The sequence below is a fragment of the Camarhynchus parvulus genome, chromosome 7 (assembly GCF_901933205.1).
Source record: "Camarhynchus parvulus chromosome 7, STF_HiC, whole genome shotgun sequence".
Taxonomy (NCBI): domain Eukaryota; kingdom Metazoa; phylum Chordata; class Aves; order Passeriformes; family Thraupidae; genus Camarhynchus; species Camarhynchus parvulus.
Window position 1 is genome coordinate 29072997 of NC_044577.1, and position 10999 is coordinate 29083995.

Below are 10999 nucleotides of genomic sequence, written 5' to 3' on the forward strand. Positions count from 1 at the left end.
CGTCTTCCTCCTCAGCTCAAAGGCAGCTGTCCCTTATTCAGGTAAGAGCTGATCCCAAGGACTGGATGAGACAGGCTAAGAAACAGGGGGGGAATGAGACATCACAAAACCAGTCACATGGAGGGTGGGTTAGATCTGTTAATGGTGTGCCACAAGCAGCACAATTATGCTGAAGGGAGGCATCTCCCAGGGCTGCTCTGCATTTAGCAGCTCAGTTCTGTAGGGAGCTCCCTAAGGCTCCTCTTTTCTGGAATGCTTTGGTTCATCACATGCTTTCCACAAGGCCGAAAAGATTTCTCTAAGCACAGCTCAGAGTGTAGCCACATTCCCACTTTCCTCCATCTCCTGGGCTTTTAAAATTCAAGGTTCATTTTTAATTTGCTAAGCAGCTATTAACCATATCAAATGATGCTGCAGGTGCTGCTGTGGTCCTTTCTGCCCCACAACCAACCCAACCAGGCAGGGAGGTCGTTAACTTGCCCTGATGTTTTTTTCAGGAAAGTCTCTGGGATTATGTGAGGCTCAGGGTCATGGTATTTTTAGATATTAAACTAGTCAGGTAGTCAGCACATTGTTCAGAAGGACATTCTTAAAGAGGTTTATTATTGAGTATTGTCCTTGCACTGGGGCACCTCCCAGTTAATTGCCTGCACATCAATGTGTTACTCTGGATTTATCTCAGGGTAAACATATTAAGGAGCTGATACTTGGGCTTCCACTAAAGGACACCACGGGATGGTTTGTCTCTGATAAGCTTTCTGGCACAAATTCCCATGTCCTGAATGCTACTGGCAAACACTCCAGCTTGAAAATCCATTAACCTGTAACCACCCCATGCCCCTCATTCAGTGGATGTGGAGAGCAAACATGTGTGTGAGCAGCTTTATACACAGACTTGAGACCATCCCTGACAGCATATTTCCATACAGAATTAACTCAAAGCAACTGTCCTGTAAAACATGTGTGCAGTGCTAAGCATTAAAGCTCAGACCCTGAAAATGCTCCAGCCTCCTCTCTCTCCAGCCTCCTTCCCTGCCTCTCAGTTTTGTGCTGTCCCTAGAGAGCAGCAGCCATCTCTGCTGTTCAAATCATCTCCTGTAGTTGCTCTGGTGACACTGGGTGCTTCAGAGACCTGAAGTCATGATTTTTCCCCTTGAATTTCCTTCCTTCATCTCTTGCCCTCTGTTCTGTCATCCCTTTGCTGTCCTTTTGTACATTTTCCCTGGGTACTGATGTGACAGCACAGCTCCTGTCTGCTCAGCACAGCTCTGCAAAAATCCTCCATTCCCTTTGGTAACTCTCCTGCTTGCCTGTGACAGCCACGTGTGCCTGAGCTTGCTCAATCTCCTGCTAGGAAGTGATAAACTTGGGTTTTTGATGGTGAAACTTCCACCATCAGCACATGGGGGGAGAGCAACAGAAAAGGAAAAGGTGCCTTTGTTGGGAGCTTCCTTGCCAGCCTCCAAGGCACAGCACCCACCAGAAACCACAGCCAGTTTGCAGCCACTGCACTGCTCCCCACAGATCCCATCTTTAGACCAGCAGGGGTTGTTTCCCCTTACCTAGAGCCAATAACTGATTGCTGCTTCTCCATTATGGCCTTTAGCAATGGTAACTAATTCTTAATTAATTCTTTTCATTCTCCACTATTTCTCAGCGTGAAGGTGTTTGTCTCAGGAGGTGTCTCAGGGAAAGGGAGCAAGAAACTGGTGAAAATTGGCAGGAAGTGGTTTGAAGCCCCCATCAGGGTGGAGCAGAGTCCCTCATCAAAGGGGTGAGGGGCTGGGAATGGGTTGGTGTCCCTGGGGCCAGGTGTGAGGCTGGATCCTGTCCAGTCCCACTACAGCACCCATGTGTTAGGGCTGGAGTGAAGCCTTTGGACTCACCCTGTGCTTGGAAAGCAAGAGTCATTGCTGCTTCCTCTCATGCAGAAACAAAAGCAAAGCCCTGGGTCAATGCTCTCCTCAGAGCATCTCCCAAAGTGGGATAGTGCCAGTAGCAGGAGTGGCTTAAGGTGGTATAAAAAGAGCAAAAATAATTGCTTTTTGTTTTCATGCTTTCAGATGTTTTATTTCTTTTTAAGAAACTGAGTGCAAGTGTCCAAATGCCTGGAGAGCTCCACGATGCTCAGATCTTGCCAGTGGCTAAATTGCCTGAGGTGTGGGCAGGTTTTACTGGGGCAAAAAGTTATTTTGTACTGACCTTCGGGCTCTCTGCCTCTTTCCATAACCAACACACACCTTATTTTGGGAGCTAGCTGGGAATTCCCTTCCTTCTGCTACACTGGCAATGACAGATCAAGCACAGCTGAATTGCTTTGATCCCTTTGATGAATAAAACTTGAATTTGCCCCACAGCCTTGACTCTTGCCTAATTCCAACCTCTTGTATTGAACTGGGGTTTTTTTATTTTATTTTTTATTTTTTTCTTTCTTTTTCTTCACCAAAATAACTGGAAGCAGTGGGCCTCTAGGATTCTCACATTTGAGTTAGGCTGGAGCCTTCAACACCATTAATTCAGGAGTATTGCTATTCTCACGTGCCCATGAGTGTTTGAGCAGAGTTTTGACAGGAAGCTGACAGAAACCAGGCTCTTCTCAGTGATGCCAAGCAACAGGACAAGAGGCAGTGGGCAGAAACTGATGCACAGGAAGCTTCACCTGAAGGTGAGGAAGATCTTAACTGGGCAGGTGACCGTGCACTGGAACAGGTTTAGAGGAGGTGTGGAATCTCCCTCTTGGAGATATTCCAGAACCATCTGGATGCAATCCTGTGCCATGTGCTCTGGGATGAATGACCCTCCTTGAGAAAGGAGGCTGGAGCAGATGAGTTGCTGTGGTGCCTTCCAGCCTGCCCCATTCTGTGATGCTGTGAGAAGGGGTTTGCATGGCACAGCCCCTGGTTGAATACAGAGATGGTAATCACCAAAAAAAAAAGTATGGTTCTTAATAAATTCCCTCTGCTCTAACCACCAGGCAATCTGGCAGAAGGCACAATTTGAGTCAAACCAAACATTGAAACCACACATGTATATGTACTTTAAAATAAACAGGAGAGGAAAGTTAGAATTAGGCTTTCATTTTGGTCAAATATTTAACTCTAGCTCAATAAAACAGTAATATTGGCTTGCTGTTATTTGACTTTATTAATGAGTTGGTTATCTTTAGTTCAATAGAGCATTCTTGATGGCATTGAGAAATTCTACATGGAAACCCCTGATTTACATTCAGTGTGGTGTTCAGATGGGCTGAGCTGGTGAAAATGTCCACACTAAAGGCTGATTAACCTTCCCAAGGTGTATGCAGATTTAGGGCCTCACTCAGAAGGTGTTGGTTTAAACCAGCTGCTTTTGGGATGTCATCTGGCTTCAGGTCAGGCAGGAAAGTCATGAGAGGATCTTCAGTCATGGTGATGGGCAGAGCATTTCTGTGCCTGCTTGGTGAGGCAGGGGAGCTGGAGAACACTGGCCAGCACAGCCCTGGAGCTGTGATGGCCCCCAAAGCCTCCCTCAAAGCCACCTCCTCAACAGTGCTGGGGCCACTGAAGGACAGGACTGGTGCCTCAGACACCCTTTCACTCTCAGTGAGGCTCTGGCAGAAGCCCTGGCTGACTCCCACCACGTTCTGGGGCTGAAACCACCAAATAGTGTGCAAGGGGCTTGCTGAAATCAGGCCTGGTGTGCAAGGTTGGTTGAAATCCAGGGGCCATGAGTGTGCAAGGGGCTTGGGCTGAAATCCAGGGGCCATGAGTGTGCAAGGGGCTTGGGCTGAAATCCAGGGCCATGAGTGTACATGGGGCTCCGGTGTTTGCCAGCACTGGACTGGCAAAGGTGGATAAGAGAGCTCAGCCCTACCCAGAGGGATGCTAAGCCAGGCAGGCTGTCCCCTGCTCCTCTCTCAGCCCCACCTGAAGAGCTTTTGCGGAGCTTGTGGTTGAGGCTTCAACACTCTCTTCTAAAATATTACTCTTTCTAAAATATTAGAAAGGCATGGTAAGAAATTAGAGCTGCAGGTGTCAATAAACTATGTGACAATTGCAGTGGATTTCTGGCTTTCCTAATTTCTTTAATCAAGTTGCACCAAGCAAGCGAGCAAGCTGGCAAACAGCTTTCCACTGACAGCTTCACTGTCAGTGCATAGCTGAGTGAATTGGACCAAGGTGCCACATGTTAATCATTATGGGGTTTTGTCTGCACAACATCAGTCTTGCACAGATCTTATGAAATCATACCTTTCCCATTAAGTGCAGTTTGAATTGAGAGGGGATTCAGATTGACTTGGCATGAGCCTTTGTACAGGGCTGAGGAAACCTGGGAGAGATGGCCCTGCTTTAGGTAATGAAAAAAAAATTGCCCTGACTTCTCTTCTGTGGTGCATTGAAAAGCCTCTGCCTAAGGAGTGTGGATTGATGGAGAGGTCTGAGGTGGGAAGAATATTAAAAAAGATGTCAACATGCCAATAAATGTGTGTGCCAGAAATAAATGCATTATATGTTAGTCCATCAGAGCAAGCTAAAGAAAGGTGTTATTTTAGGGAGAGACACAGTCTGGTAGCTCACATCATTAAGAAAAAAAAATGATCAAAGCAAAAATGAGCTCAAATTTCCAACTGTCATCTCACCTTCAGAGTTCATTCCCTCAAGCAGTCAAGGGATATTTGATGAATAAGATCCAGAGGGGATCTCAAAGCTACAGGGACTCTGGGGTGTACATTTTTCTTTAACTGTCCATTGCTTTCCCTCCATAGGTTACCTGAAGCTCGGGATCAGAAGTGGCCTTTGAGGATTTGTCTCAAAACACTTCCCCAGACCAAAAAGACCAGCAAAATCCTAAAGCAAAATGAAAAGAAAGTGGATCAAGGTCACAGATTTCATTCTCCAGCTTGAGCATGTGATAGATCCAGACTAATGACAAGCAGATGGGAACTTAGGCACTGGTCTAAGTTGGCTGCCTTTTGCAATAGCAGTAGGGCTTAGTCTACAGTGCAGCATGTTTCTGGTGGAGGCAAGCTGGCTGGGGAGAGAAAATCATTGCACCTCCTCACAGAAAGCTGAGCCAAGAAAACTTTTGTTTTAGGCAGTGTTTTGTTAGCCTAGCAACGTTGTTGGTAGAGATGATCCAGCTCTGCTGGCAAGAAACCATCAACTGGTCCATGCAAAGGCCTGGTGAGGTCTGCAGTGGCATGGCCTTACCAGGAGGGCATTTATCATGCCAACAAGCTCTTCCTTGGTGCTCTGCATGGGGACTCTGGTGCTGGGAGTCAGCCTGAGCAGCTGGAGGCAGGAGGAGAAGAAAACCCACCGTGTCCTTGTCCCTCAGCTCTGACCCCTGGAACCAGCACAGGCAGTGGGGCAGGAGATGGGCTCTTTTGTCTGGTCTGTCATAGATAAAGCCCTCAGCAAGGATAAGTCCTAATGCTTTTTGGCATGTGAATAATATCCCTGGAAAGCTCTCTAGAAGGGACCCATCAAGGGAAGGGGACAACAATCAGCAGCTCACGGTCAGTGTTGCATTGTGTAGCCTCCACTCAAAGTTCAGGTTCTCAGCGTACCAATAAGGGCCTTTGACATTCATTTGTCACACAGAAAAAAAAAATTAAAAGGAGAAATATTTTAAAAAGCCCATGTGGAGATATCTCCTGTCCCAAGAAATAAAAACATCCCTGTCCTGTGGCAGTGCCCCAGGCTGGCAGCAAGCTCACATTACTTAATTATGATATGTTGCATATACCAAATAGCAGGGGACAAGCCCCCTCCTTTATTCTCACAGTCTGGAGTGGCTGTGTCTGCCTTGCAGCTGTTCAGAGCACATATATCAACACGCCTCAGCATCCCAGCACGAGAAGAGGTGCTGGAGGTGCAGCCCTGCAGAGAGAAGCTGCAGTGGGGAGGACCTAATTTTACCCTTAACAGTGCAGAAATTGTCTTCTTCCTTTCACAAGCTGATTTCCTTCTCTTTAAATCCAAATTTGGTTATAGTTCTCTGTAAGGTGTTTCCCCTAGAAGCACCAGCTGCCCTTTTTTCTCCACTCCAGCTCTTCCCTGTAGCCATCCTGCAGCAGTGCAGGGAGCACCAGCTGCTGTGTTGCCAGCAGCAGGACTCTGTGGGCATTGAGGGGAAAAATGCTGGGAAACGTCAACACCTCTGAGAAATCTGGTCTTGTGCATCCCAGGCACACAAACCTGCTCTCCTGCATTTATTTTTCCCAGTGACAGACCCAGTTATATCTCCCATCTCTGTCCTGGGCTCCAAATACAAAATAATATTTAAAAATATAATTATTTTTATAAAATACAGAGTATTTGGGGAAGAAAAAGAAGTGTCTTGTACAGACTGCTGAATCACCAAGTGCTGCAGGGAAGAGCCCAGGAATATGCCTCCCAAGGCTGTGGCACCCAGGCAGACCTAGGGAAGATGCAGGTCTGGAGCATCTGGATAAAAACCCAACTGGGGAGCCCAGAAATGAGAGTTTGCCAGTGTTCCTCCTGGCTTTGATTAAGCTGATTGTCATTTTGGTCAACTCCCACTCCCCTTCCCTCCCTCTCTCTGTCTTTTTGCCCTGCAAGTCTGTTTAGCAGATTGTTCCCAGTTCTCAAAGATCAAATTTTAATTAAAGTCATTCAGTGGTTTTGAATGACTAATGACCTCTTATCAGGTATTGTGCTACAAATAACAGGAGAACGACCTTCCCTCCCACTCTTCATTAATACACTTTATTTTTTATACTGCCTGCCCTGCCAAGACTCTTCTTGTCTCAAAATAACATGAGAAATGAAAACCTCATTGAAATACATTTCAGTTCAGTGCAAAGGGCACAAAGAAGCCCATGGATGAAAATGCACCTTTACAGGCCATCTTGAAAAATCTGCCTATGGAGTGATACAGCTTCTAACCCAATTTGCTGCAAAGAAAATGCAAGTCCTGTTGGATTTCTAACACCAAGATCTGTCTCATGGGAGTTTCTGTCCATCATTGGTGACAAGTGTCAGGTGCTGCCCAGGTAAGTGGGGCTCAATTTTGGGTATCCCTCAGTCCTCCATGGATAATAGTAAGGCAATAGGAGAAAAACATTTCTACTAGAGCTTCAGGAAGCACAAAGATTTAGGATGAAAATAAATCAGTAAAAATTCCAATTTGTTTATATTCCTAGGTTTCTCCTTGTTTAGCTGCTAAAGGTTTTGCTAGAGGACAGAGCCTCTGTGATCACTGTCCTGGGCCCCTGAGCCCCACGTGAGGAAGGAAAAGAGCTGAGATGAGCAGAGGCCATTGCTGTGGCCTTTGCTAAAGTGTTGGGATCTGTCAGTAAAATGATTCTGAGAAGTAAGAAGAAGAAGAAAACTCCAGAGAACACAGTTTCTTTTCCCAGTGTCAGTTCTGTTTTTGAGGTGTGGGGTGGGTGTGCTACCCCCGGCTAAGCGGCTCCGAGCTGCTTGGCAGCACTTTGCTGCTGGGAGCAATTAAACCTTGTATTCCTTCTGTGCTCCTTGGCTCCTTCTCATCCAGAAGTGCTGCAGATGAAAGTTTTCTGAAGTTTTGGTGACTATCAGAGCTGAGAGCACAGGACACCTTTGGGAGCGAGGCTCCCAGGGCAGCAGCTGCTCTGCAATGACGTTTCCCTGGGGAAGCCCATCACACATGAAGACCCCCCTACTACAAATTTGCAGTGTTTTGATGATAAGAAATTAAAACAAACTAGTACGATTGTTGAACAATTATTTTTTGTCTTTTTGAAACTCTCTTATAAACGAAAAACCAAACCAAACCCAGGTGAGTTCATTGCATAACTCCTCCTCTACAAATGACTCTCTATAAACACCAGTGGCAGCTTTTGGCCGTAGGTGACAACTTGGGCTTGTTTTTGGATATTTGCTTTGATGCAAAGTCTTCAGACTTGCCATTTTGCATCCTTTTTGTCAAACTCAGACACAGGCACATGTTAAAACCAGACATTTTCCAAAGAGCAGTCTCTAACTGTGGCCTAGCTCTGTCCCACTCTGTCTGAGCTGAAAGAGAGCTGAACTTGCTGTTTTTCACCAGCTTTTTACCTCTTTCTCAATGAAATGCTCAGCCTGCTCGTGTACACACAGCAGCTATGCTGTAATTTGCTCTGGGTTTGTGGCTTTTTCCTGATGCACCTCCAGCCCAGAGTGGGACACCTCAACACAGAGGATGGAAACATCCAGGGATGGATTTTCCCTGCTTGAAGCCACGAAGACAAGGTGGGCCTGCCCATGTTTGACGCAGGGGTATGGTGGACATTTTAGTGAAAATGACGATTTTTTGAGCAGTGTTTTTGCTGTAGGGGTTGTGCTTGCACCCACCCACCTGCTGGTGCTGCCTGCACACAGCGAGGAAGCTCAGCAAAGCCACCTCTGGTTTTTTGGTCAGCCCAGCTGCAAGGAAGGTCCACCAATTCCTGTTCTGCTTTGTGACAGTGGGCTGTGCTGACACGTTTCCATTATTGATTCTCTGTACATTTGACAGTAAAACATCCACATGGCAGCTCTAAGCAAGGCAGCAATAACTGAGCTTCTATGATAATGACAAGGTCACTGCAGTGGCCACGACACAGGCAGGTTTATTCTGCCCTCAGCATCTGATGAAGCCAGAGGCAAAGTCCTACCTCTCCTATCAGGTTTCCTCAGAGATTTGCTCGCAGTGGGATAGTCCCAGAGCTGGTGGAAAACAAACTGTTTGGGTCTGCACAAGCCCCAGGTCCCTGGAGTGGTGAGCTGCAGCACTGTGGCCACTCATGGCAATACCTGACCTTGGGGAGGACAAGACCTCCCATGCATGGGAATCCTTTCAGGCAGGTGGAGCTGGGTCTGCCAGAACCCAGCAGGACTGAGGATGTCCTTCTTTAGATGAGTTCATGGGATCCCCTCCTAAGCAGAAATTGCAGCTGAAAAAGCACCAATGATTTTTCTGATCTATATGAATTGCCTGGGATAGCTTTACAGCAGCATAGCAAAGACATTCCAGCTCCTGCCAATGCCACTAATTCCATCCCTGACTGTAGGGTTTCATACCATACAAGTGAGAGAAAGAATACAGAGATAAAGAATAAAATGCAGCACACAATGCTTCATCTGGGGATGGGCAGCCCAAAGAGAAAGCAGCCACAGATGAGCACCTCCATCTCCTCAGCTATGTGGAAATAAAACTGCATGTAGAACTGAATTTCTCCCTTTCTGTTTGAGTGTAACTTTTCTGTTATGTCCTGAAAATAAAACCCCCAAACTGTGGACACTTTGTCCCTGTGAAAGTATTCATGACCTTTCCTCATTCATCCAATTCACTTGCTCTTGCTGTGGCCAAGCTGGAACTCCACTTGCTTCCTCTAAGCAGAGCACTGTCTTCCTCTTCTGTCAAATATCAGCTGCCAGCTCTTCATTTGAGTTAAAAACGGCCAGAGACAGTAGTAAATTATTGCAGAGCTCCTCCACTTTCTTTTCTTGAGGGCTTCAGCCTGTGAATCTGTAGACTATGTCCTAGAGTCCCTGAAAGACAATTAAACAAAGATAGTGAGTGGTCAGAAGGTTGAAACACCCATCTCTCAGCAGAAGCCGTGGGAAGAAAACCTACTTATTTAGAAGAACAAATCCTGTAATACGCCCCATTCAGTCCAGTTCAGCCCCTCCTTTGGCTGCAGTGTGTGAGTGAACACATTGGCTTAAATGGTCTAAAGCCCTACTCAGCCCACTGCCCTACTTGAGGATTGCCAAAAAAGTGAATGCCCAGGAAAGAGCAGAAAAAAGAGATGTAAGAATATATTTATGATGTTTCCCAACAATTTTCTGAGCCTACAGTCATTCTCAGGGATTCCCTGAAATCACTGGATGTTATTTCCAGGTATTTGCTGTTTCTTGGTGTATTTATTTTTTTCAATGAACCCGTGCTGGCATTTGCCATTTACTTTCTCTAGCAGTCCCAGCTAGTTGCCCCTGCTAGTGCTGCTGTCCCCATGACTCTGGGGTGCCCAGCTGCTCCATGAAGCCTGATTTGAGGGGCTGCTTTCACTGCTCCTGACCTTGCTTTAATACTGAAATTGAATCAGTTGGTTAAGCAGAGCTGTGGGTTCATGTTTACCCACATATCTTTTCTGAGGTGTCCAAGGTTGCTGCTGAACTGGGGCTTTAGGAAAGGCCGCGCCCCATGTTGTGCAAAGTCCCTGCAAGCCTCACTAAGACATAAGCAAGACTTAGGGCTTTCCCCCACCCACTCCTAGCCCAGCAAGAGGCAGCTCTGCACAGAGATAAAACACCCAGAAAAAACTGAGACTGCTCCTGCAGGCAGAGGGATGAGTAGCTGGGATGCCCAGAGCAGGGTGGCTCCTGGGAATCAAAATGGGAAAGGGTTAGGGCAATGTAGGAACTAATAGAATTCAATGAAGAGGCTGAGACACCTCTAATGGTGTCAGAAAATCTCCAAGAACCACATCTAGATGGGTGGTGACTGGGGGAAACTCTCCCCAGACACAGAGAATCTCTCTGCCAAGCTTCATCCCTGGGGATATAAAACAAGATTTCCAGGAGGGAAATGTTGAAAGCACAAAGGGAAAATGTATTGGTCTGGGAGGGTCTGAAGATTATTCCTGATGTATGTTAATGCTATTAGCTCTTAAAACTCAGAGAGTGCCAGCCCTCCATGGATAACCTGTCCTAATGTGTGATTACCTTCACAGTCAGAAAGGATATGTTTTTCTCCCAAATGCCTATGAAGCTCTGTTGCTAAATGTTCAGAAGCTCTGTTGCTAAATGTTCACCTCATTTCTTTTTGTCCTCCCCTGGATAGCCATGGAGAGCCACAGAGACCTGCCCTCTTCATAATAACATCTTGCATATTTGATACTATAATCAAGATCCCAGTTCTCTTTTCTAGTCAGTCAAATCCTTTGTTAACTCCAAGAAGAATCACAGCTATTGTTTGCCCATATTCATTGTGCCAGATGCCCCATTCCCAGCTGGTGAGAAGGATCCCTCTTGCCCAGCCTGGAATCTTC